The 27,938-nt window shown below is 40.8% G+C and overlaps 1 protein-coding gene across 13 annotated transcripts in view; it reads left to right on the plus strand.

Annotated features, from left to right (window-relative positions):
- Positions 1-27,938, plus strand: part of SUPT3H (SPT3 homolog, SAGA and STAGA complex component) — a 524,342-nt gene that overhangs the window by 263,760 nt on the left and 232,644 nt on the right. The window contains exon 1 of one of the 13 annotated variants that reach the window (XM_050950867.1): positions 3,516-3,840. The exons of the other annotated variants lie outside the window; for them this stretch is intronic. The gene's annotated coding sequence lies outside the window, so the exon portion shown is untranslated. Of the gene's footprint in view, positions 1-3,515; positions 3,841-27,938 lie in introns of those variants that run through there. 13 annotated transcript variants of the gene reach the window in all.

Raw genomic sequence — 27,938 nt, forward strand, 5'->3', positions numbered from 1 at the left:
GGGCTATGGTCTTCAACCGAAACCTCCGTGCAGGTAAACGTCCTAGAACTTCAAGCCATATGCAACACCTGCCGTCACTTCCTCCCATTAATCTGCAACCAATGTGTATGGATAATGACAGACAACATCACCTGCATGTTCTATGTAAACAGGCAGGGAGGAGTTCCCTCTCACTCACTTTGTACAGAAGCTATGAAGTTCTGGAATAGGTGGCTGATATCCGCATGCTGTTTGCAAGGCACCAATCTTCCCAGAGCTATGAAAACCACAGCGGACAAATTAAGCAGACGGTTTCCCTGGGATTATGAATGGGAGATAAACAAGATGATCATCCGCAACATATTCTACATTTGGGGCTACCCAACCATACACCTTTTTGCAACTGCGAAAAACGCAAAATGTCTCATATTTTGCTCTAGAGCAGGACTGGGCAAACATTCCCTGGAAGATGCGTTTATGATCCGATGGCACAAGGACTTACTCTATGCTTTTCCCCCAATACTGGTTCTTCACAGAGTTCTGACAAAGATACGAACAGATCGTGCCACAGTGATTTTGATTGCTCCTTCGTGGCCCAGACAACCGTGGTTTCCGTTCCTTACCAGAATGTCAGTTTGCCAACCAATTTCATTGCCCCTTACTCCAAACCTCCTGTCACAGCAATACGGCCAATTTCTTCACCCCAGCCTGTCCATGCTTCACCTCAAAGCTTGGTTCCTACATGGTTCTCCTGAAACATACTAGCATGCCCTGAGCAGGTTCAGAGAGTGCTCCTACATAGCAGAACACAATCTACTTGCATCACCTATCTCCGAACGTGGAAGCGATTCATACAATAGTGCTCAACTAAACAACTTCCGCCTACTTCTACATCTCTTCCGCTCATACCTAACTACCTATTAGACCGTAAGCAATCTGGCCTTTCTTTCAGCTCCATCAAATTCCACTTAGCTGCTATTACAACTTTTCATGACAAGATCGATGATATCTCTGTTTTTGCTCATCCAACCACCGAGTGTTTTCTCAAAGGACTCCTATCCCTATACCCAGACATTAAACCGCCTACCCCTCTGTGGGACCTTCACTTAGTATTATCCTGTGTAACTCAACAACCATTCGAGCCCCTAGCCACTTGCTCCCTTTTACACCTCTCTGTGATGATAACATTCTTAGTGGCAATCACCTCTGCCAGATGGGCCTGAGAAATAGCAGCACTCAGGGCAGACCCACCCTATACACTATTTTTTAAAGACAAGGTTACCCTTCAATTACACCCCAAATTTCTTCCAAAGGTGCATTCGTCATTCCACATCAATGAGCCGATACATCTACCAACCTTCTTTCCTAAACCACATGCAAACTCTTTTGAATCCACAATGCATGTGTTAGCCGTACGCAGGGCTTTGTCCTTCTACTTGGATAGAACCAAGCCCATTAGGAACTCTTCTAGACTCTTTGTCTCCATCATAGAGCGTTTCAAAGGGACACCTATTTCAACCCAGAGACTTTCAAACTGAATTTCTGAGTGTATCCAACTGTGCTATCAGATAAAGTTACACCTTCAGCCAGCATCAGAACTCACTCCACTAGATCTGTGGCTACCTCCGTGGCTTTTCTATGCCAAGTTCCCCTGGTGGATATCTGTAAAGCGGCCACTTGGTCTTCTGAACACACATTTGTTAAGCACTATGCCCTGCTCAAGGCCTCTTTCTGATACATGATTAGGCAGAGCTGTATTATCTACTGCATTCCTACCAAATCCAAAGTCCCTACCTCCTTGAGATACACTGCTTTTAAGTCACCTGGAGTGGAGCACCCACAGGGACATCTCTCTCTCGAAGAGGAGGTTACTCACCCTGTGCAGTAACTGATGTTCTTTGAGATCAGTGTCCCTGTGGGTGCTCCACTACCTACCCTCCTCCCCTCTGCTTCAGAGTTGGGGTAGCCTCCATTGTAGAGAAGGAACTGAGGAGACCGGTTGTGCACACGCACTATTAAGGTACACTCAGAGCGGGCGGGAGCCGGCCCTGTGCGTGTACGACCAATATGCGTACTGCTGTAAAAATCTCCGAGCAAAGGCGCAGGGACACACCAACGCCTGGAGTGGAGCACCCACAGGGACACTCATCTCGAAGAACCTCAGCCACTGCACAGGTGAGTAAGCTCCTCTTTCACGATGTCATTCTTCCCTTTAAAAGGGGCTGGTTAAACCTACTCATGGGGCTTATTGTCTGAAGCAGGTAGGGTTGGGTAAGTTTGACTGGCTAGACTTAACATTCGCCTTTGATGCTTTTTATTTTTTCTGATCCTCTTTTCTTTTTTCAGATTAAGACACAATGTTTTATAGTGAAAAGTATTACTTTTAGTTCTTCTGATACTCTCTGGAGCACTCCATGGCCTGCAATGTATCTTGCTTCCTCTGTCTGGAGAAATCACCCTGTGAGAATGCAGCCATCTGATTGTAGTAAATACGGCTTTCTCTTACGTGGACAGGAGATTGAAACTACAGCTCCTGGGGTGAACAGTGTCTCCTCTTACTCAACAGTGCAACACCAAGTCTCTGGCTATTATTGTTTCATCCTGTGCTTCTCGTACACACATTCTGAGCCCAAGAGATTGTCAGTGTGTCATTCCTATTACAGGAGCAGAAGCTGTTGGAGTAACAGAAACTCTCTCAAAGGGAACTCTTGTCAACATGACTCATAGGATCATTCCAGAACAAGTGATTTCCCCAGAGCTACAGATGAATAAAAGGTCTAAATATTTCACTGTTACACAGTTTGGTGCACCTTCAGAGCCTGGTGCAAGGATAGAAAGTTAAATCATATTTGAATGTGAGATTCTTAGTATTCTTGGCTATGTGAAGGCCTGGGCATCAGCTTTCTGAGGGTTTGTCTTCACAGCAGAACTATCTCAAGTTAGCCTACCTTAAAATGAAGTGACCACACTTCAAAACAACACTCGAGTTACACAGACAGATTTGATTCGCAGCACAGAGTGATAGCATTAGCTGCTAATGCCTGATTGTAACTCACGCTGTTGCATCCCTCACTGTGTTACTACCTCTGTAGATGGTAAGATTCTTGCTTGTATTTCAAAAAGAACAGGAGTACTTGTGGCACCTTAGAGACTAACAAGAGCACAAGTACTGCTGTTCTTTTTGCAGATACAGATTAACACGGCTGCTACTCTGAAAGCTGCTTGTATTTTGTTCAATCATCTTGTTGAAACAGTATGCGAGAAGCTTCTGCCAGAGGCCTAGTGTGGATTTAGATCAGGTCAGAACGCCACAGTTGTTGTTTTCGTTGTATGCTGCGTTGTAGCTGTGTCCATTCCAGGATATTGGAGTGAGTATTACAGAGGGGAACTTCTGTTGGAGAGGATGGTAGGAGGAAAGCCATTGTCATTTGAGGCAGTGAGTGAATTTATATGGGTGCTGTATGTTTTTTTTCTGGGTTTTTTTGCTTAGTTCATGGAGCTTGCTAGGGGGCAGTGTGCTATGGGAGATAAGGGACGGGTAGCCAACAGAGGAGTTAGAGCTGGAGGTCTGTTGGACAAGAAGGGAGGAGACAAGCCCCTGATCTTAGGGGCAACGAATGAGTTTTTTTTGTGGGTGTTGTATGTTTTTTTTCTGTTTATTGTGTGGGTTTTTTTCCTTTATTCAGTTTGTAGAGGCTGGTAGATGGCAGTGTGCTGTGAGAGAAGTAGAATCCTGATTAAGGGGTGGGGCTTCTCTGGTTTAGGGGCCGAGAAATGCAGCAAAACAGTCAGCCAACGGCACAGAAGCAGCAGCACAGGAACCAGTGAACAGAGCTGTAAACAGAGGAGTTGAAGTCAAAGGTGTGTGGTTTTTTTTTTGTTTTTGATTTTGTTTTTTTGCAGAGGGGAATGGGGAAGAAGTATGTGGTGGTCTGGATTTGTTTTTTCCTTTTTCCTTGGCAGGAGTTTAGACAGGAAGGCTATGGCAGATGCAGAGGCAGCAGTGGTAATGACTCACGCAATGGAAGAGACAATGAAGATGACCGGATGTGGAAGCTGCAGGATGCACTTGATTCTAGTGCAGGTACCTGAAAACAGCTTTAATGTATGAAGTGCCACCTGATAGAGCTGATGGAAGAAAAGATCCGAGACTTAGTTTCCACTTGCATCTCCATGTTGAGTTTTGAAAGGGGTTCGAGCAGATGGAGCAACGGCAAGAGGAGGCCGAAGGGAAAAGTCAAGATTTGCAGATGGAAGCTGGACTCTGAGGGGAGAGTGTTGGGTGAGGAAGGTGGTCAGCAGAAGCATATGACTGAGAACAAGGCAGAGGAAAAGACCGGCTAGTGAAGGAGAAATAGAGCTCAAGAACAGGTTTGCTCAGTTGGAAAATGAAGAAGTGGCACAGCAGACTGTAACAGAAGAAGAGAGGGCATGGAAGAAGAGAGGAGCAGCTAGTACTGTAAGAAGAGAGGAAGAGCCAAAGGGGATACCCAGAGTTCAGGGCACCCAGACGATACAGGATGATTTGCAGAAGATTTCAAGGGAGAATAAAAGACAAGAGGACTTGCAGCCAGAAAGAACAGCAGGAAGGTCAAAGAATCATACCATCACCTGGAAAAGACACACACGTGATTGGAGACTCCCTGCTAAGAAGAACAGACAGGCTTGTTACCAGAGTTGGTCCAGAGAACAAGGGTGTTCTGTCTGCTGGGAGCTAAGATTTGGCACGCCTGAGTTTGAAGAGGATCATAAGGATAGCAGGAAAGAATCCACTGATTATCCTTCATGTGGGAACAAATGACACAGCTAGATTCTCACTAGAACATATAAAGGGAGACTATGCCAGGTTGGGGAAGATGCTTAAGGAAATGGAGGCTCAGGTGATCTTCAGTGGGATTCTGGCTGTCTCTAGGGGATGAGAATGAAGGCGAGACAAAATTATGATGATCAACAGATGGCTCAGGCAGTGGTGGTATAAAGAGGGCTTTAGGATGTTTGCACTGGGGTGCATTCATGGACAGAGGATAGTTCTTATGTGGTGAACTTGACTTGAGTAGGGAGGGAAATAGACTTCTGGTATAGAGGTTGGCACAACTCATTAAAAGAGCTAGAAACTAAGAACTTGAGGGAGCTGATTGGGAGATGCTCATGTAATCTCCATGCCTGTTTTTAACGTTGAGAGGGAGGAAAATCAAGTAAGAAAGGATACTGCCTTGGAGAAAGGAACAGCACTAGGTATGAGAATGCACATTAAGAAAGAGGATAATTCTGATACCAGTCAGGTGATACTGGCAGTAGATTGACCATACCCAATCAGGCAAGGAATGTTGGCAAAGCCAAGCAGCAACAATTAAGATATTTGTGTACAACAAGGAGCCTTGGTAACAAAATGGAGGAACTAGAACTAGTGGTGCAGGAAGTGAAACCAGCTATTATAGGGGTAACAGGAACATAGTAGTCATGACTGGAATACAGGTGTTGAAGGGTAGGTGATGTTCAGGGAAGACAAAGGCAAAAGTGATGGAGTAACTTTGTATATTAATGATGAGGTAGACTGTAAAATAGTTAGAAGCTTTCCTAAAGTCGAGATAAACATCATCTATGCCCCCCTCCCCCTCTACAAGGCTTGTTATCCTGTCAAAGAAAGCTATCAGGTTGATTTGTTCCTGATTGTTACTTATCACCTTATTATCTTCTAGATGTTTGCATATCGATTGCTTAATTATTTTTTCCCTTGTCTTTCCGGGTTCTGAAGTTAAGCTGACTGGTCTGTAATTCCTCAAGTTGTCCTTTTTTCCATTTTTTTAGATTGGTACCATGTTTGCCCTTTTCCAGTCTTCTGGAAACTCTCCCATCTTCCACGACTTTTGAAAAATAACTGTTAATGGCTCAGATATCTTCTCAGTCAGCTCCTTGAGTATTCTAGGATGCATTTCATCAGGCCCTGGTGACTTGAAGACATTTAATTTGTCTAAGTAATTTTTAACTTGTTCTTTCCGTATTTTAGCCTCTTCTGAGCCTTCCTCATTTTCATTGGCATTCACTGTGTGAGATGTCCAATCACCACTAACCTTCTTGTTGAAAACCGAAACAAAGAAGTCATTAAGCTGCTCTGCCATTTCTACTTTTTCTGTTGTTTTTTCCCCTCATTGAGCAATGGACCTACCCAGTCCTTGGTCTTCCTCTTGCTTCTAATGTATTTGTAGAATGTTTTCTTGTTATCTTGTATGTCTCTAGCTAATTTAATCTTGTTTTGTGCCTTGACCTTTAAGTTCCAAGGCTAGTCTTCTGAAAGTGTTGTGCAGGTTTCTTTTGTGGGTGAGAACTGATAGGGCAGATGTAGAGTAGTCATTTTGTGAAAAGTGTTCGCGCATAGGTGATACGGTGTTTTTGTCTTGTCATTTTCCTGTGAGAGTTGTTATTTTTGTTGTGAGGCATACTCAGAAAAAATGCGTTGAACAAAACACAGGACTATATGCTATCTTCATTGATCTAAAAATGCATTTGACACTGTGAACAGAAATAGCCTCTGGTAAATTCTGGAAGAATGTTTTGCTGCCTCACCAAATTTGTTGTCATACATCAATTCCATGAAGATGTGACTGGTGAAATACTCTCAGACAGTGGCCTCTCTAAACCGATCCCTAGATCTAATGGGGTAAAACAGTGATGCATGCTGGCACTAGTCCTCTTTGGTCTCTCCTTTGCAGCCGTTCTGAATGGCATACTGACAACCTTCAAAATGGTATCTACATAAGGTACAGAACTGATGGAAAACTCTTCAATCTCCGAAGGCTTACTGCAAAGGCAAAAGTCCTTAAACTTATATACGAAGCTCTTTTGAAGATGTTTGTGCGCTACTTAGTCATGGTGAAAGTAACCTATAGCTTATCCTTGGCAGGTTCTCAGAGGCAGCTAACAGTTGGGATTCACCATCAGCCTGGAAAAAACTGAAGTTCACTTCCAATTAGCCCCCCATCAACCACTACCACTGAGACAAACATCACCATTGATGGTACAAAACTACATAACGTCAATCACTTTACATACCTTGGCAACACTATCTCAAGTGACATTTCCTTGGATCAAGAAGTATCAAAGAAAATATGAAAGACAAACCAGGCTTTCGGAAGACTTTGCTATAGGATACTCAACCAGCATGCCATCAAACTGTCAAAAGAAAAAAAATCTACAGTACAGCAGTAATAACATCCCTTTTATATGGATGTAAAAATGGCCAGTTTACCGCAGAAACATCAAACACCTTGAAAAATTTCCCATGTGCTGTCTTCACTTTCTTCTAAAGGTCCACTGGCAAAGCAAAGTGTCAAACAAGTGCCCTGAAAGAGCAAAAACAACTAGCATCAAGGGAATGATGATCAAAGCTAAGCTTAGATGGAAAGGTCATGTAATCAGAATGGGAGGTGATAGACTCCGAAAAAAGTTCTTTATGGTGAGCTGAAAGCCAAAGTGCAGGAAGGGCAGTCAATGTAAATGCTTCACAGGTATCCTTCGCAGAATCTCAACTAGTGGCATAAATATTGGTAGCTCTGAAAACACAGCCTAAGACAGACCTGAATGGAAAACAACTATCAATAAAGTTTGTAAACACTTTGGAAAAGAAAAATCCAAAAAACTTATTGAAAAAGGGACCAGCATCATGCCAAGTTTTCAGTGGGATCCTACAAATTTCTATGTGACATCTGGTTTTGACCTTGCTTGTTACAGATCAGACTATGCAGCCACAGGAGAACACACAAGATACTGTGACACTATTGTGTGATAGAATATTAGCAAGAGTTTCAGCAGCACTCAAGCTTCAACCCACCCCCACTGATGTACTAAGTAGCTCAGGCTTAAAGCACCACTTAACTCGAGCTAGTGTGTACATACTTAGAGCTGGGGATGTTGAGGACATGTGTCTGTGCTAGCTGTGATTGAGCTAGCACACTAAAAATAGACTGTACCCACAATGGAGGAAGGAGGGGCTAGCCACCCCAAGAATGTTCCTAGTGTCTCTGATGGGCATGCACTCGGGGCAGCTAACCCCTCCAGCTGTTTGTGATGCAGAAGCTACAGAGCTGGCATAGGTATGTCTCCTTCAGCATTTTTTTTTTTTAGAACCAACTGATAAACTGAAGACTCTGAGCTTCTGTCCCTCAACTCATATTGGTTCTGTGGCACTTTAATTTGGTGCAAACTGCTTGCACAGTTGCTCCCTTCAAACCTTTGAGAGAAATCATTTCTTGCTGTTGAGCTGCTTTTCTATTTTTTTATCCTTATATGCAGAAAAGGGTTTTCGCTGAGTGAAGTGGAATTACTTATAAAAAGTTTTAGGGAGCTTAAATTTGTGGGAAAAGATTGAAGGATTGGATCAATACACTCTGGTGGTGGTCGTTTCTTTTGCCCCACCCCTCGCTTCATTCTGAAATGAGAAATAGAGAACTATAACAACTTTCCCCAAGCGCTTGAATTTCTGCTCCAGAGGTGTGTGAATCTGGAATTGTTGTTGGATCCTCTATGTTGCTGGATCCTCTGTGGTTTTCCACCGATTCCCCCCCATCTCCAGGATAGTGTAAGATCAAGAGGGACAAGGCTATGGTAATCCTGATAGCCAAGACCGTTTTGGCTGTTGGACTTGCTGCAAACGTCCATGTGACCTCTCATGCTCCTTCCAACCTGTCAGGGCATACTATCTCAGAACCATGGTCAGATCATGCACCCAGATGGCTTGGATGGTTGCAGGTTGAGCACCTTTCACAGAGATCGCTTTCTTCAGGTTCAACAAATTCACATACAATGTAGAAAGTCCTCTACCAGGAAGACTTACTCCTAAAAAAAAAAAAAATCAATATGGGCAGCCCACAATAATATAGATCCAGATGAAGCACTTGTATCAAATATATTGAAGACTATATTCTGCTCTTGAAACATGTGGGACTGGCATTCAGTTATCTCAGGGTCCACCTGGGAGCCATATTGGCATGTCATGCTCTGGTATAGTCGTATTTGAACTTCTGACACCTGGCAGTATTGAAATTCCTTATGAGCCTCCTTCATATTCCGCCTCCAGTTAGAGATCAGCTCCATTGTGGTGGAACTTCAGTGTCATTCTCCTGAAGCTCGTGAAGCCTTTCTTTGAATCGTTGTCAGAATGCTCTGTACACCACTTTACCATCAAGACAGTCTTTCTGGTGACCATCACCTCAGCTCAAAGAGTCAATGAACTTAAGCTTTTACGGTTGGACTACCCAACACATCCTTCCATAAGGACGAAGTAATGCTACGACCGCACTTCAAGTTTGTCCCTAAGGTGGTCTCAAATTTTCACCTGAACCAATTGGTTACCTTTCCAGTCATCTTTCTGAATCTGCGCTTGATGTTGGAAGAGAAGAAACTATTCACCCTGGATGTATCCAGTGTGTTACTGTATTACACAGGGGTTCTCAAACTTGGGGTCGGGACCCCTCAGGGGGTTGTGAGGTTATTACATTGGTGGGGGGGAGGTCGCGAGCTGTCAGCCTCTACCCTAAACCCCGCTTTGTCCCTAGCATTTATAATGATGTTAAATATACAAAAAAGTGTTTTTAATTTAGAAGGGGGGTTGCACTCAGAGGCTTGCTATGTAAAAGGGGTCACTAGTACAAAAGTTTGAGAACCACTGCTTTAATAGGACCAAGCCATTTTGGCTGTCTCCCCAAAGTTAGGAGCTTGATGGAGGAATTTACTGGATAGAATTCTGTGGTTTGTGTTGTGCTGAAAGTCAAAATAGATTATCATAAATGATCTCTTATATCCTTAAAATCTATGAATTATCAGAAAATGGTTCACTCTTCAAAGTAGTATGATTCAGTTTCATATTTTTTCTGTGGAGGATTAACAGTGAAAGGCCTTGTGGAATAAGGTTTGATTGAAAGGGAAAATGTTAATGAAGAATGAGATAGTTGCTTAACACACCTGGAAATAGGAGAGATGAGGGAATTTTAAATATAGAGTTGCATAAGGACACTGGTCTGATATGTTAAATCCCAAAATATGCCCAGTGTGACTTGTTGTTTTCAAAAGTTTGAACAGTTAAATCCCAAAATATGCCCAGTGTGACTTGTTGTTTTCAAAAGTTTGAACAGTTTCTGACAGGTCTGAGTGAAGTTATTAAAAATGCAGTGCCTTCTCTTCCAGACTTGACTCCTGTACTTTCTAAACATTTCAGAGCAGAATGAAAGAAGGCACAAGGTCAGGAGAGGAAGAAACCCATGTGTACCCACAAAAGAGAAGCATAGCTGTAGCATAGACAGTAGTGGAATTGGTAGGGAAGTAAGAGAAAATGAGAACTGAGGCATAGGCAGGAGTTGTGCTGTTTTATCATGTATTCTTATGATTTTTCTGAAACCAAATTACACTAATTCCTCATTCACAAACTGTATTAGTCCTATTATAATCTATGTGGTGCTCTGTTAAACAAATCAAAATTATATTCTAAAGCTCATCTTATTGCATTTTTAATGTTAGACACTTAATTTGAGAATGTCTGACATTTGTAAAAAAAGAGGGGATTTAAATCAGTGGAAAGCACTGTTCAGTCTTCATCACTGAGTTATTTGAAAATGTCACTTATGCCACCCCAGTAACGGGGAAAGTCCTTGTTTTATGAGACTGTTTTAAAACAGTAATAAAGTTTCCTGTGCAGAACATTAATTAGAGGGGTTATCAAAATAAGACAAACTAATATAATTTGTGATTGTATAAAATAAAGGAAGTAGAGGTACCAGAGGGACCTAATGAATCACAGGATGGAAACAATCTTCTGGCTGACTAAACATTCAGACTTTGTAGTAAGTCATTGAGTGTATATACAACTCAGCAAACCGGAACACACTGTGTGTTTACATGAATAGGAGAAAGGAGTTCACAAAAAACATCTGGGAAAAATCCTCAAGTATTCAGTCTGTTCATACTGTAGAATAAATTAAACAACATATATGCAATTACAGCAGACTCGTGACACATCTGCCTTGGAGTAAAACAAAGTAGAAAATAATCCTCTGGTACAAATATTTCCTTGAGTATCAATAATATGCATTCTGTTGGTATTTCACTTGTGTGAAGAGAGAGAGGGGAAGCTGCCTCTAAAAGGCAGTCATGATTGTCTGATAATCGATCACATGTATCTTCATTTGCTAGGAGTGCACTTTAATAAGATGTGGTCATCATTTGTTTTGTGTTACTTGCACTACTAGCGATAAAGCTGTTCACTTTTTTCTTTACTTAAGGAAATTACAACTTGGTTGAAATAACTTGCTGTGGTCTCTCTACCTTGGTGTTCCAACAAGGTTTTGGAGTAGTTCCTGGTATTTCTTTTGTTTCAAAAATTTGAAAATCAATTTCAGTCAATAGTTATAAGTAAGCAGAAATGTTATAAAAACAGGATGTTTTTCCTAGACTGAAGGAAGGTACCCAGTTTATAGAAGATTAACCAGAATAGCTTCAGCTCTCTCCTTGTCCTCCTGGAGGCCAGGTATTATTACTCCCATGATGACTAGGCCCCAGTAGAGGGTATCCTGACACTTAAAACTTCTGCTGCTTAATTAGTATATGGATTTCTGCAGCTAGGCTAGCTGTAATTAAGATTTTGTTTTTTTACCTTTTCTGCATTGTATCCTATATTCATAAAGTTTAAGGCGAGAAGAGATTATTAGATTATCTAGTCTGACCTCCTGTATATAACAAGCCATTAAATGTTACCCAGTTACTCCTGTACTGAGCACAGTAACTTGGAATTGGCTGAAACATATCTGCCAGAAGAGCATCTAGTCCTGATTTGAAGACATCAAGAGGTGGAGAATCTACCACTTCTCTTGGAAATTTATTCCAATGATTAATCGTCCTAACTGTTACAAATTTGTGCATATTTCTCATTTGAATTTGTCTGGCTCTAGCTTCCAGCCACTGGTTCTTGTTGTGCCTTTCTCTGCTGTATTAAAGAGCCCTTGAGTACCCAGTGTTTTCTGTATGTATATGCTGCCACTCAAGTCACCTTTCAGTCTTCTTTTGGATAAACTAAACAGATTGAGCTCTTTTTTGCTCACTGTTAAGCGTTTTCTACAGAACTCTAATCATTTTTGTGGCTCTTTTCTGCACCCTCTCCAACTTTTCAACATCCTTTTAAAAATGTGGACACCAGCGCTGTACTCAGTATTTCAATATGAGTCTCAACAATACAATATACAGAGGTAAATTCATCTCTTTGCTCCTACTCTCTATTCCTCTGTTTATACCTCAAAGGATCGTGTTAGCCCTTTCTTGTCACAGCATTACATTGGGAGATCATGTTGAGTTGCTTGTCCACTACAACCGCTAAGTCCTTTTCAAAGTTACTGGTTTCCAGGATTTAGTTCCCCATTCTATAGCTATGTCCTGCATTCCTTGTTCCTAGAAGTATAACTTAGCAGTTGCCTGTATTCAAACACATTTTGTTTGAATGGGCCCAGATTACCAAGCAATCCAGATGCTCTTGAGTGCCCTGCCCTCATTTTTTACCATTCTGCCAATCTTTGTCCTGTCCACAAATTTTATTACTAGTGGTTTTATATTCCTTCCAGATCATTGATGAAAATAGCGTTCGATCTAGTACCAATCCCTGTGTAACCCTGCTAGAAATACACTCATTCGATGATTCCCTGTTGTCAGCTATATTTTTAGCTCTGCCAACAAGCCAGTTCCTAATCCATTTATTGTGTGCTTTATTGATATCTTTTGTCTCATTTAATGCACAAGATGGACCTGCTCTGGGGATAAGTCAGAGCTACGTAATGTGAGCGGCTTCATTTCTTGCGGAAGATACAAGGTGTAGTGAATGAGGCAGAGGCTGCAGGAAGAGAAGTGTTGAAGTCTGATTTGCAGAAATACCAAGCACTTACAGCTCCAGCTGAATCAGTAGGACCTGTGCTTTAAACATATGAAGTGCTATATAATGCTAAGTACTCTGAACTAATCAAGTCCTAGGTGTCTCCAATTTATTTGGACTCAAAATTTGTGGAAGTTTTTTTTACCTGGATCTCTCTGTATCTTGCTCCCTGTCTGTGCAATGGGGATAATAGCAGCCCTTTATTTCACAGGAGTGTTTTAAAGTAAATTAACTAATGTTTGAGAAGCACTCAGACTCTGTAGCGATGAGTGGCATACAAAAGCTGATAAGGAAATTAATCTATCTTCAGTGCAGGGTTTGAATAGTGTGCAGTAAAGGAGGTGTGGGGCCAGCCATTGAACAATTAGGAGAAATCTAAATATTTAATAGATGTTCATTAAGTGAGCACCCATCCATCCTGTGCATTATATGAGATAGGGGAAATCCTGTAGAAAAACGTGTCATTAAAGACTGTCATCATGCATACCCACAAAGAGGCTGAATTAGGGTGCACAAGCAGCCTTCATTCTGGAATTTCCTAACTGCTTGACTTTGCAACCTTAATAATGTTCTTTTAATGTGCTTAGGCTGCAGTTTAACAAAGGAATAAAGTAGTACGTATGTAACTTCAAACAATGAAGTCAGTGGGAATGTGTGTAAAGCTGCACATGTATTTAAGTTCTTTGAGGATTTAATGGAGTCCTGATTGGATTTTATAAATACACCTCTACCCTGATATAACACTGTCCTCGGGAGCCAAAAATTTTTACCACGTTATAGGTGAAACTGCGTTATATTGAACTTGCTTTGATCCACCGGAATGCGCAACCCCACCTCCCTGGAGCACTGCTTTACTGCATTATGTCCAAATTTGTGTTATATCGGGTCACATTATAGCAGGGTAGAGGTGTATAAATATTTTTAAAACACCTTTTATTTGATTTTTAATATATACTTTGGTAGTTGTAAAGTGGACTAATAGTTATTAAATCTTGGCTAAATTATGATCAGCTGTGAGATCCAGTTGCTTAGTGTTCAGATTGCTTTGATAAATTATATTGATACAAGTAATGCTTTCACACTAATAATCCAATCCTTCCTCATTATTAGCTCCTTCCTTATTAATATAGTGATGAGAATCTCTTTATGTCATGTGGGAGACCAGGGTTTGATTTCCTGGCAGGGAGGCTACACTATCAAGATTGGATGTTCTTTTAAAAAGATATGCTCTAGGACAGGGGTGGGCAAACTTTTTTGCCCAAGGGCTGCATCTGGGTATAGAAATTGTATGGCGGGCCATGAATGCTCATGAAATTGGGGTTGGAATGAGCGCTCTGGCTGGAGGTGTGGGCTCTGGGGTGGGGCCAGAAATGAGTTCAAGGTGCAGGAGGGGGCTCCAGGCTTGGGGTGTAGTGTGGTGTGGGGGGTGAGGGCTCCGGTTGGGGTTGCAGACTCTGGGGTGTAGGAGTGTGCTCTGGACTGGGACTGAGGGGTTCAGAGAATGGGAGGGGGATCAGAGCTGGAGCAGAAGGTTGGGGCACAGGGGAGAGAGGTGCAGGCTCTGGCTGGGGTGCAGGCTCTGGGGTGGGAATGGGGATGGAGGATTTGGGGTGCAAGAGGGTGTTCTGGGCTGGGACTGAGGGGTTCAGAGGTTGGGAGGGGGATCAGGGTTGGGGCAGGGGTTGGGACATGGGTGAGTGGCTCAGGAGTGCAGGCTTTGGGCAGTGCTTACCTCAAGCAGCTCCCAGAAGCAGCGGCATGTCTGTCCTCTGGTTCCTACATGGAGACATGGCCAGGTGGCTCTGCTGCAGTCTGCTCCATTTGTAGGCGCTGCCCCTGCAGCTCCTATTGGTTGCAGTTCCTGGCCAATTGTAGCTGTGGGGGTGGCACTTGGGTTGGGGGCAGCATGCGGAGCGGAGCCCTCTGTGTGCCCCTACACATAGGAGCCTGATGGGGAACATGCTGCTGCTTCTGTTAGCCCTGTGGAATAGCCTCTGACCCTGCTATCTGGCTAGAATGCCACGGCGGGGCAAGCCCCAGACCCCGCTCCCCAGCAGGAGCTCAAGGGCCGGATTAAAATAGCTGGCAGGCTGTAGTTTGCCCACTCCTGCTTTACAAATTATTTGGGGGAAGTTCTGTGGCCTGTGTTTTAAAGGAGGTAAGACTGGGTGATCACAATGGTCCCTTTTGGCCTCGGAAGCTATCAGTTTTCCTGGACTGTTCTGGAATACTAGAAGACTGCCTTTGAAAATGTGATGCATATGAGATAGGGAGTAATCTATGCTATGATGTTACATATATTATAATATTATGAGTGAGGTAATAATATCTTTCATTGGACCAACTTCTGTTGAGGGATGTTGGCATATAGGGAGGTGCCGTCCATGGTGGCAAGATTATTACCTCACCCACCTTCTCTCTAAAATCCTGGGTCTGACACAGCAACAACAACATTGCATATACTACATTATATTACATGTAATATATATGTTACACATATGATTAAACTAAATCAACCTTTTGCATGTGGTTCTACTTTATAGTGTCCCTTTATTTAAAACTAGTGTTATTAATTCATAAACTCTTGTCCAGCTCATTTTTGCTACAATTTAAAAATACTGACATCAAAACCTTTTTACTTTTTTATTTAACTTTGGCTGGATTTGAAAAGGAGATGTATAATTTTATGATCACTAATTTGTAATATCTGTAAAAGATAATATCTCAAGCTTCAGGAGCTTAAGCAATAATCTGGGGAGTTCAGGATCAATTTCTTTCTCTGTCTATATACACATGCTCTTGGGGGAATTTTTATCTTCTTTTGAAATTGTTGACTAGCCACTATCAGAGTCAGGATACTAAACGAGATGGATCAGTGGAATGATGCGCTAGAGTAAATCCCATGTTCCTGACTGCTTTATTATTTTTAAAATGGCTTGGAATTAAAAATCTTTCTTTAGCTGGGAGCAATCACAATCCATCTAATGTGTTCAAATATGACATACAATTCCATTTGATTGTCATTCTTGTAAGTACTATATGCCTCAACTTTTTTGAGACTGACATCAAAATGCCATCTGATTCGGGTATCTGAGTTGACAACTTCAGATAAAATTTTTGAAAGCATGTAAATGACTAGGCACTTTGAGGGTGGTACCCTTCTTATCTGCTGTATTTCCAAGAATAACACAAACACATTGACTGTCAGTGATGGATAAATGGTAACATACAGTCTTCCCTCTGCTTTTGTCCACACACCTTCAGGTTTTGGAACTGCTTTATCTTCTACTGTGTTATTTTTTAATTGTGCAATCATGGATGACTTGAACTAATTTATGGATATCCATGACTGATCAGATTAATACGTAATATTGCAAGCTATTTAAATGTACTTACAAACTTTTAAGGTCATCTTTGTATATTTTATAGAGTGAATTCATTGTCCTTTCAGCCATTTTATCTGATTTCAAACAAACCTGATGGTTTGGGAATAATTTTTTTAGGAAGATTGGCTTGTTAACAGTATTATGCAGTTACAAGTAAATGTGGTCACAGCTGGTTCTGGTTTCTTAGCTAATCCACCTGATTGAAAACAACAGTTTTTTTTATATTTTTCCATTTCTTACACTGACACCTAGTGTTCACTGTTCTTGAGTTTTCTAATACTGCACTTTGTTGCTAATAAATAGCTGGAAAGGCTAAGATTATACACCTTTGCCATTTCCCCCCTTCTCAAAAAAAAACCCCAGTATTTTCAGCCCCACACAATACCATAGTTTGCAAAATCTTATATAACAGCACTATTGGAAAATATTGCTAAAGTACTGTACCTCTCAAAACTATCATAATGTATGTTTTCTAAATATTGAAATTGCTTGGTTTTGGCAAATATAACTAATTTGTGCCCACGACAAAAAACCCAATGAAGTCTTAGATATGTCAGTGTTTGTTTCATTGTGTGGAAAATCTCATGCTTTTTATTTGTTATTTCTTTATCTTCAAGTCACAAGTCCCACCCGATGGGACTGTTGATGTTAGCACAGTCCTTGAGAAGACAGAAGATAACTAAGTTACAAAATCCAGCACAAAACAACCTTTGCTTAAAAAAGGGGCAGAAATAAGACAACACTCAGACTGTGAATTGCTTACAGTTTCTGACAAGGATGGTAATTTGATATAGAAAAGGCCACAGTTTACACTATCCCCTTCCCATACATTCACTGAGGTTCATTTAGTACTACTAAACTATTAATTATAAGGTAATGTTACTTTAGGAATAGCATGTGGGTTTATCTTAAAATATCACTGATTTTGGGGACCGCTAGGTTTTACAGAAGGATCAAAAATAAGCAAAAAATGTGCAGGTACATAGAAAACGTTACCTATATTTGTACGTGATCTTTGAACAGACTGTAAGCTTATATCAGAAAAGCATTTGATTTGTGCACGGCATGGCAATCTGTTTTGTTCACATAGCATTTTCTGGCTGTAGGTAAAGGCGCATTTTGTTTTTGTTACTGAAGTCTTAAGTCCTTGATTTGATCGACCTCCCCCTTGGCTCTTCACTGTGCTGTAGCCAGGTGCACCAAAGGAGTGGCGTGTCTGCACAAAGGCGTTGGTGTTTCAGCCCTTCCCGCAGCACTACTGCCTTGGATTCACAGCAAACCAGGCAGCAGTTCTGTGGGAAACCCTTGAAGCTTCAGTGTTTTGCTGCACAGATAAGTCTCTTTCCCAGGACCTCTCCTCTCACCCCATCCAGGCTCCCCACTTTATAACCCATCCTCCCCCACACGCCAGAACACACAGACCTCAGAGGGGAGAATGGGGCCGGACACACCCTGTGTTTGGTCAAAGTTTGGAAGCTCATCAGAGAGGTGCTACTTTCTGGATTCACTTCTCCAGCCCTCCAACTGAAGATATACTTCTCCAATGACCTCATATTCCACTCCTACCCCTGGGGACTTCCCCCTGCTCAGTCCCTTCTCACTCTAGACTCTTTCCTACTTAATTTTTAAAATGTTGGTATTTATCATTGTTTAAAAGGGGAGTTAAATAGAGACTGGAAGATATGGGTGCAGTATCAGACTATTCAGAGGAGGTGGGGGCAGTCCATGCTGTCTGGGTGAGCAGGGCTGCAGGAAGAAGGCTATGCAGGAAGCTATAGGAATAACAGATACAAATGTGATTATCTACCTACATTGATATATAGTTATTTGTTACCTAGAAAATTCCCCAGATTAAAAAATACATAATTTACAGTTAATCTTGCCTAATTTATTTTCCTATCAACACAATCACTAAATTTCCAGGAATACACCAATTACACCCATGTTCAGATCCATGTGCCAGTCTCAACTGATATACCTTATCTCCTGTATATACTCACAGATGACGGTTCTCTACAACAAACTCCTTTTCAGTTCCAAAACATAATCAGCCATGGTACATCGTCCTTTTTCTCTCACCTTGGACTCTGACTTCTTTATCGACAAATCACATTTTACTACATGTTTCTCTACAGGCAGTTTATCTTGACTTAGCTGAGATCCAACTTCAAGTTGGGTGATTGAGTGTGATAGTGGGGAATTGGACATATGCATTTCAGTTATTTATATGAGATTCTGCATTTGTGGGGGACAGAAAGAAAAATTTCTTAGACAAGTTGTTCTGAAAAATAAAATGGCAGCTATTTGAACCTGCTTAGAAGTTAAGAATGTTGAAAGTAGTCACGGTGAAAATGGATTAGTGGGTAAAGTGCCAGTGAGCTGCTCAAAGTTTGTTTGTTTATGGTACTGGACATTTTTTTCAAAGCATGTAAGAAGGATGGTCGCTGCTTGAGGAGTCTACGGTGTAAAGAAAGACAAGTTGATGGTAATTAGGAGAAGGGGAACAAAAACAGGCAACTTGTATGCAAAGTGTATATACATTAATTCAAATCACTGAGAGCAGTGTGGCAGAAGTGGATTTGCGGCAGTTACAACCTCCCTTGCCTCATCCACCAGTTCCTAGGCATCCCATCGATAGCTATGTATCATGCAATGGAGGTTGCATATAAGAAGGCAAAGCAGTGATTGTATGAGAAGCTGACAGATGGGTAGACAAGGCTAAAAACATTGGCAGAATGAAGGGGATGGAGTGCAACATGAAACTTGACAAGGGAGGAAAGTACAGAGGGGTAGAGTTATGCAGTGCTTTGAAGGTGGTGATAAGGAGCTTAAATCTGATGCAATAGCAGACTGGGAATCAGAGGGATTCAAAGAAGGGACTGGCACAGTCAGATCAATCAAGGAAGTTGAGTTTAGTGGCTACATTTTGTATGGATTGAAGTTGAGGAATGTGTGTGTTTGGAAGTCCAAAGAAGAGGATGTTGCAGTTATTGAACCAGGATATGTAATGAAGATCTGAACAAGAGATTTGTCTGTGTGAATGAAGAGAAAACAATCGATGGTGGAGATATTGAGGAGGAAGAAGCAGCAGGGTTTGGACACAGCCTGGATGTGTGGGACAAGGGGAAGAGAAGGATACAAAAAGTAACTTTAGCCTGGACCTGGGCAATATAGAGGATGATGATGTTAACCATAACGGAAAAGGAGGGAAATGAAGAAGGTTTGAGAGGAGCAACAGAGTTCTGTTTTGGCCCTGTTAAGTTTTAAATGATTACAGGACATCCAAGAGTAGACTTAATAGAGGCAGGCTAAAATATAGGACAGAATGGAAGAAGACAAGTAAATGTTGAAGAAATAGATTTCAATGTTTTCCTCATAGAAACCATAACTACCATGTGAGCTGAAGAGATCTCCCATGGAGAGACAGTGTAAAGTATGAAAAGCAGAGGGTGAAGGATAGCACCACAGACAGTAAGGCAGAGGAGGAGGAGAACTGACCAAAAGAGACATTGAAGGAATGGTCAGAGAAGTGGAAAGAGAGCCAGGAGTGAACAGTATCTCAGAAGTGAGGATACGATGTCAAGAAGGAAAGGATAACTGACTACCAAAAGCAGCAGAGGTTGAAGAGGATGAAGTTGGAGTAGAATCCCAGAGTTTTGACCACAAAAAAAATCATTATGGACACTGAAGTGAACAGTTTTAGAGGAATGGAGTTGTCAAAAGCCAGATTGGACTACATCCCAGATGGAGTTAGAGGAAATGTCAGTGCATTAGTTGGAAGACTTCATGTTTGGGGCTTTTAGAGGTGAAGGAAGATATTTGGAAAGGCAGGTAAGGTTGAAAGATGCTTTTTGAGGAGAGGGGAGACTTGGGGTATCCTTACATTCTGAGGAGAAGGTGCCAGAGGCCAATGAGACGTTGAAAGTTAAGTAGGTAAGAAAGAATGGAAACATTGAGTCAGGTAGGGTTAGAGGTGAAGAGAAGGCTAGAGACCTCAGGATCAGTGACAGGAGATAGTGTTGAGAGAAGAAAACTGGGAGAAAGCTTTTGTGAATTTTGTACTTTTTATCTTTGAACACATAAGATCCTGTGCAGAGAGAATGAAAGGGAGACAGGATAATGAAGGAGTCAAAGATTGAAGATAAGCAATAGGAACATTGGGAATCAAATTCAATAAAGTTTTGTTTGGCCAGAGAGATGGCAGAATTGAAGGAGGAGAGAACAAACTTGAAGTGGAGGGAGGTAGGGAAGTCATGAGACTTTTTCCAGAAGCGTTCAGCAGCAGGAGAACAGGAGTGATGGAAGTGGAGGCTGAGTCTGCTCCAAAGTTGTGTTAGTGGGTGCCCATTTTGGTGAGAGGGGCATGGGAATTAAGGGTGAATGAGTGAGTTGAGTGGAGGGAATAAACAAGCGTATCTGCTAAAATGAATAATGAGAGAGCTGGAAGGACGATGCTGAGATTTGGCAGAGAAGTCATGGATGCTGATGGACTGGAGGTTGCAGAAGACCTGGGTGGAGAAGTGACTAGCAGTTGGTAAGTTTGTTGTGTTGAAAGAGTTTAGATGATGGTCAGAAGTGAGAGCCCATAAGGCAGGAAGCTACTGAGTCAAATGAGACATTTAGATGGAAATTGAAATCACCAGGAATTAGAATAAGAGGTTGACTGGAAAAGGGAGATTGCGTACTTAAAATAAAAAGATGTATTATTTAAAAAAAAAGGAGGGGGGGAATCATGTGATAAATGTCACACGTTGGATATTACCACCACACACGTGTGTAGTGTGTATATACACAATCACATATAAATAAATATACAATATTTTGAGATGAAATTATTAGAAGAAAACAGCTTGATAATGATATAGAGACTTATGCTAAAATACACATTTTTTCATTCAGTGTCAAGTTAGCCACTCAGCTGCTAGCAATCATCTTGGATATATGTCCAATAAGTATATTTTTTCTTAATTTTAATTATGGAATATGTCCTTATATAATACTGTGTCCCTCATTTCATCCGTATAGTTTCTGAAAACCTACTTCTGTCAGAGTTACAAATGCTTACCAGTGTAAACATTATGCCATCACTATCCCAATTTTAAAAAAAGCCAGGTCATTTTACAGTTAGGGAAGCTGAGGCAAAGAGAAGTAGTAGTAAATTTTCCCAAGGTCACACAGGGAGTTTGTAGCAGAGCCGAAAACAGTTGACCAGCTGTAGTTGACAGGGAAACAGTGCAAAGCTTTTTAATATTGATGGCCTGTGTCTCAGCCGTTTGGGTTTTTATTTGACAATCCAAAGGTGTAATAACTTTTATAGTGAGAGGAAGAAAAAATACACCAGGAGTAATAAATGGTGGAGAACCTATTAGTGAGATGCATAAATGTGTATCCTGTTCCTATGTATATATAAGCTTAATTGTGCCCCTTTTAATTTTGCCAGTTGGTTCAACTGGATTGTCAGGTGATCGTCCTATTGAAAGAACAGAGGAGGATAAAATTTCAAATAACTTTGTTAATCTCTTCTGGCTGTTAAAAGAAAAGATTTATTGGTATCAAATTTTATTGCATTCTTAGCATTTATGAATTGATTGGCTGCTAGTTTAGCTTAGTTGTCTCTTCCAGTTAGAAACCCAAACACAACAGAAGAAAGACATCACATTGAAGCTGACATGCAACAAGTGAGTGAAAGTTCACTTGGCTTTTTCTCTCAGCACCAGGTGCAAAAGTTGGCTAAAACTCCTGTGGCAGGCAGTTATTTTAAAGCAGTTTCTGGTTTAGTATTTTATCAAGCCCAGGAGTAAAATATTCTGCAACTACTGCAGTTTCACAAAGCTACTTTTTAAGGTAGAACTCTGAATGATTTAACTAATTAAAATGGCACAGTACAAACATTAGATGTACAATAACAGTAACTTAAGGGTTTCACAGGATTTGTGGAGAGCAATATATGTAAATATAAAATATTTTAAAATTATATCTCATTTCTTTGTTTAGTATGCTTATATTCTCTGCATAGTTTTAAAAGTTCTTGAAATCTTGAGGGAATACATGTGATTATATATGTCCCCATTTATAAATGATGGAGTATGTGTGTATTTACTGGGAAGAAAAGGGCCCTATAATGTGCCATGTCAGGGGGATGGACTCAATCTAGTCCAATTTTTCCATCCCTAAATAATGCAGAGAGCCTTACATTTTGAATGAAAAATTGTTCTCTGCAATGTAATTTTACCAAAGTGGGAGGTTGGTGGTTTGATGACGACATAAACTGCAGAAGTGTAGCACTCAAGTGATTTTCCTCTAGGCTTTTTGGGTTTTCCATATATCACATTTTCAGTATGTTTTCATTTTATTAAATACATTCTTCTTTGAATGATTGCTCACATGTATTCCACAATAGGTGAGCATGCTCACCACATGCACCGATGCCAGAAGTTTTTCCCCTAGCGGTACCCATAGAGGAGCGCCCCAGCTATCCCTGGAGTGGCGCCTCAATGACGTGGTATAAGGGTCACAGCATGCTCTCACCACCCTCAGTTCTTTCTTGCTTCCGGTGAAGGTGCTTTGGAACTGCTCTGCTCCAGCTTTTCTGTAACTCGTCCCCAAAACTGCTTGTTTGTTCAGTGTATGGTACCCGTAGTTAGTTGTTTAGTTTAGCTAGAGCACCCGGGCCGGGGCATGCCCCGTGCCTCGGGTTTTAAGTCGTGACACTTGTAGGCTATCTGTGCCACTGAGTGATCTGCACATGGACCGTCTTCACTGTTTGGGGGAAACCCATCTCAGCGCTCACTGCAAGATTTGCAAGTTGTTTAAGTCTCGGACCAAGAGAGAAAGGGACATTAGGTTCCGGGCTATTCTGATGGAGTCGGCACTGACCCTGGTTCTGGCATGCCTCTAATCTGTTAAAACTGGAAATCCACCATTGTCTTGATTTGCATAGTTTGCCCAAGTCTGTCGTCTTTTCTCTTTTTGTGAAGGCTGGAGTTTCAGCATAAACTGTGAATTTCCTTCCTTCCTTTCATGAGTTTAATGCACGCCCTTAACATTGTTTCAGCATAATGTTCAGAATTTGAATTCTTTGTGCGTTCTTTTTGATACTTCTCTAATATTTATATATGTCGTTTGTAAAGCTCTTTGCGATCTTTGTCTGAGAGGTGCTGCATATATAGTGATGGCATCTATATTATATTAACATTAGGATTGATTCAACTGAGGCATAATTTTGAAACAACTGAAACACTGCGATTTCAAAATTTAGAATCCAATTCAAAAATTGTGCATCTGACTTACAATTCCCTGTAACTAGCCTGTAGTTAAAATTTTGATACATATATTTAACACAAAATGGTAGCTAATATAATTGCATAAAGTTCAGGAACTCAAACTAATTTTTCAAAACTTTTTTCTTTGAATACAAAGAAAATAGCTGAAAAACTCACAACATTTTGAACACTATTAGAGCTGTTCCCATTTATAGTGGGAGTCAAATGAATTCTAATTTTTTAAAGTACTTGTTTACCTGATAGACCATAAGTTGGTCCAGACCTATTGCAGCCTATTTGATAAATATGTATCGAATTTAGGAATGTTTTAGATAAACATTTACTTTAATTAGATGCAAGTTCAGCACATCATTGTCTTTCAGTATGGTTAGACGACACACTAATAATTCCTGTGGCCAATCTGCTCTAGTACTCTTGTTGTAGCTAATATCAGTTTAGTTGCATTTATACTACAGCAACAATGGGAGATTTTTAAGAGAACATTTCAGTGCATTAGAATGAGAATGTATTCTTTTCCCATATTGCTGTCTGTAGTCCCATGTTAGGGATATTTTAAAAACTAAAGACTTTCCCAGACAAAAAAATTCATTTAGGTGAATTTAAGGCTGAGAGTAGATAATAATAATTTAAAGGTAAAAACCCTTACAAGAACATGTAAAAATTTAGTCAGTAAGCTCTTCAAGGTAGAGACCATCTCTGTTGTTTGATTGTGCAGAGCCTAACACTTTAGGACTGTGATAGGCTCTACCACAATACAAATAATAATAAAAGAAATAGAAGAACAAAAATTTAAAAAATCAAGCAAATTTCAGATTTAAGGTTAAACACACAAGGAACCCACACCTTTAAAAGTATGAGAATTCACAGTTAACGTAGCAAAATTACCTTAACTCTGCCCTTGTCATGGTGACCTGGCATATGCCAAATATTTTATGATGTGGTGTAAAGGTGACCCATATAAATCATTTTGTTGCCTTGCCATGCATGTTATGCATGAGCAGAGATGAGTGAATGGAGGACTTTTTGATTTGGGAGTGAACTGGGGAAAAAGGGTTCATTTCAAACAGAAACTGATTTTCATCTGTTTTTTTGTTTTGATTGGGTCATTTGGGGGTATGTTCTACCCTTTTTATTAGTTAGCTAAATTTCAAAATTAAACATCATTTTGAATTGAAAAGTCAATGTGTTGACATTTCCAAAAAATTTTGGCCTAAATTATTCACCAAATTTGACATGAATTTGTAAGTGGTTTTGGTGCCGTGAAAATGCATTTTTTGGGAAATTTACCATTTGCCAAAAATGTTTCACCCAGCTCAGTGCATGAGTAATGCATTTGTCCAAATTCACAGTGATAAAACTTTCGTGCCAAGTGCTGTATATACATTACATATTAACTGCTCTGTGTGTGTGTGTGTGTGTGTGTATATATATATATATATATATATATATATGTATATATATATATATATATATATACACACACACACACCTCTACCCCAGTATAATGCGACCTGATATAACACATATTCGGATATAATGCGGTAAAGCAGCGTTGTGCGGGGGCGGGGTCTACGTGCCCTGGTGGATCAAAGCAAGTATGATATAATGTGATTTCACCTATAACATGGTAAGATTTTTTGGCTCCCGAGGACAGCGTTATATCAGGGTAGAGGGGTGTGTGTGTGTGTGTGTGTATATCTATCTCATTGTGTGTGTACGCGTGGGGAGGAGCGTACACATACACACACACACGCTATAAAGACACTTGTGTATGTATATGTGAGACTGGGAATGGGTCATTACTTTAAGAGATATTGTAGGTCCATTTGCAGTTTCATGCCATAGGTCTTCATTGGAGGGCTATCTACCTGTCTTCTGAGCAGTTACAACCTTCAGCAATGAAATTAACAAGTACTCAGTATTAATGTATGTGCACAGGTAGTCTCTGTTGTGTTTCTGAAGGAGGTGTGAGGTTGAAATTAAGGTTTTGTTTCATACTGTGTGGGAGATTCATGTGTTGTATGCAGTGTGTTTCGTTATCTGTTGGAGTCAGTAGGAGTTTCTGCGTGAAGATGCATTTCTGTCATTTTCAGTGGAAACTTGCTATGTGGGCATCAGTTTGAGAGATGGCCCATAACGTGCCATTTTCTTGTTTATAAGGTGTTGTGTGGTAAAGATGTCACTCAATCTTCCTTAATCCTTTTTTTAAAATAAGATTTTGTTTACAAAATTTCTGTAGTTTTTATTACAATCAGTGTAGGAAGTATAAATATCATTAACCAAAAGAGTCGCTGAAGTGCGGTATACAGAATCTCTTCTGGTGCTCAGAAATGTACCAGGTGTACCATAACTAAAAGGCAAACACTGAAAGTGCATTAGCAGCTGAGTTCTGTTGACTGTAGCACCTGGTGGGTCCCAATAACATTTAATGGCACTGTTCAAACGAAGTGGATAACTTGTTTATGGTTCAATTCCATTATGAGTCTTGTTGAGTGCCTTTGTATATTGCATTTCTGCACACATACTGAAGTTCCTGCATGGCTCCCGCTAGCAGGTTGCTCCACCTCTGCTTGATTAGGTGTCCAGATATGAAATTTACTCTGCTGCAGTTTTTTGTTCCTCGCGCTATATTCTTTCCAGGTGCTTATCTTCTTAGCATATGCGCAACATGCCTCGGGTGGCACCTGACCAGGATTCATCACCGAATTTGGTTTGCTGTTTGGTCATTAGCTTTCCTGGGCTGGGCCTGGTACTGATGGGGAACGTGATACGAACACTGATCCATTCCGCCCCTCCCCAGTCCCTATGACACTGCCTGACTCAATCGCTTCATACCACTTTATTTAGCCCTCTGGCAAGAGGTATGGCCTGCTCCAGTTTCTGCTGTTCCATTAAAACCTCCCCTCCCTCTGGAAAGGATGCTTCTTTGTACCCACATTTAATTTACCAGGGCATCCTTGTGCCAGAGATCTGCCCTGTGACTTTTTAGCTTTTCTTTCTGCCCAAAGCCTGTGTCTCAGGATCACAACCTGCCTAGTTTGGGTGGGGAACAGTGTGGATTCTGAGTAGCACAAGCCACTTCAAATGTTTATTTGACAGAGCAGCACATGCTCCTTTTGACTGTGCTGGAGTTCATGACCGAGAGACCTTCCTATCAAATATTCTTTGGTCTATGGGAGAGTGCATTGAGTTGGAAAGTCAAATCTCATCTCTTACGTTCATTTTTTTGTAATATTCCTGAGCATGTCACTGCTGTCATTATTGAATAAGGCCTTATAATTCAACCTTACGAGGCAGTCAAATATCATTCCTTCATTTTACAAGTAAGTTACTTTAGAGATTGCGCAATGTTACTTCTGTCAGTGGTTGGAATACAACTAGGATCTCGAATATATCACATCCAAGTCTTGTCCTCCCCACCACACTTCCTCTCAGACTGAATGGGTCAAATCTATGATCTTATCTATGATCTCTGTAACCACTATTCTCACTACTAGTCAACACTACCCTCTTAGAACCACAAGCAGAGATCAGTAATCCCATTCCCCCTGCATTCTACTGTTGTCTAGTAAATAGTTTTGTAATTCCTTACAAAGTATGGCACAACCCCCTCTAATGGCTTGTTCACAAAACTGTTGCTCCTTTTGCTCAAGGTCTATGCAGCAGTGCTGAAGATCCAGGATTTACTTACAAGACCCCCTGGCAATCCCAGTGGATGGGCCCTTATGTGTGGACGTGATGGAATTTGTTTCTCCTGATTTCAAAAAAAATGATTTAATACACAGGTTTTTTTTTATAGTTAAGCTGGTTTTATAATTAGAAATCATTTTGAACTCTAAGGTATTGCAAGACAGGCAGCAAAACACAAGTGTTCCATGTTTTCACCATTTGTCATACACCTTTATTGCTTGTGTCACACATTGGCAAGTTTTGAGCTTGAGAAATCAAGTGCTGATTTTAGTGAAATAGTGGTCATCTTCCCTGATGGCAACCTATGGCTTCAGTGCAGCTAGTATTGTATGGTCAAGATGTCATTCAATCTACCTTAATCCTTTTTAAAAAATAGTTTTTGTTTGTAATAAAAACTACAGAAATTTTATAATTAGCGGAGGAGGTATAAATGGGAAATGACAGCCATCTTGACTAGGGCAATTTGACTTTGAAATGGCAACGCCCTACTGAACTTGTGACTATCCTCCCTTGAGTCATGCGCTCATCGGCATCTTTCCTTATTTAATTCTATATGCAGTAGAACCTCAGAGTTATGAGCAGACCGGTCAACCACACATCTGATTTGGAACTGGAAGTATGCAATCAGGCAGAAACAACATAGACGAAAAAAGGCAAATACAGTACAGTATTGTGTTAATGTAAACAACTTTAAAA

This window comes from Gopherus flavomarginatus, chromosome 4 (genome assembly GCF_025201925.1).
Source record: "Gopherus flavomarginatus isolate rGopFla2 chromosome 4, rGopFla2.mat.asm, whole genome shotgun sequence".
NCBI lineage: Eukaryota > Metazoa > Chordata > Testudines > Testudinidae > Gopherus > Gopherus flavomarginatus.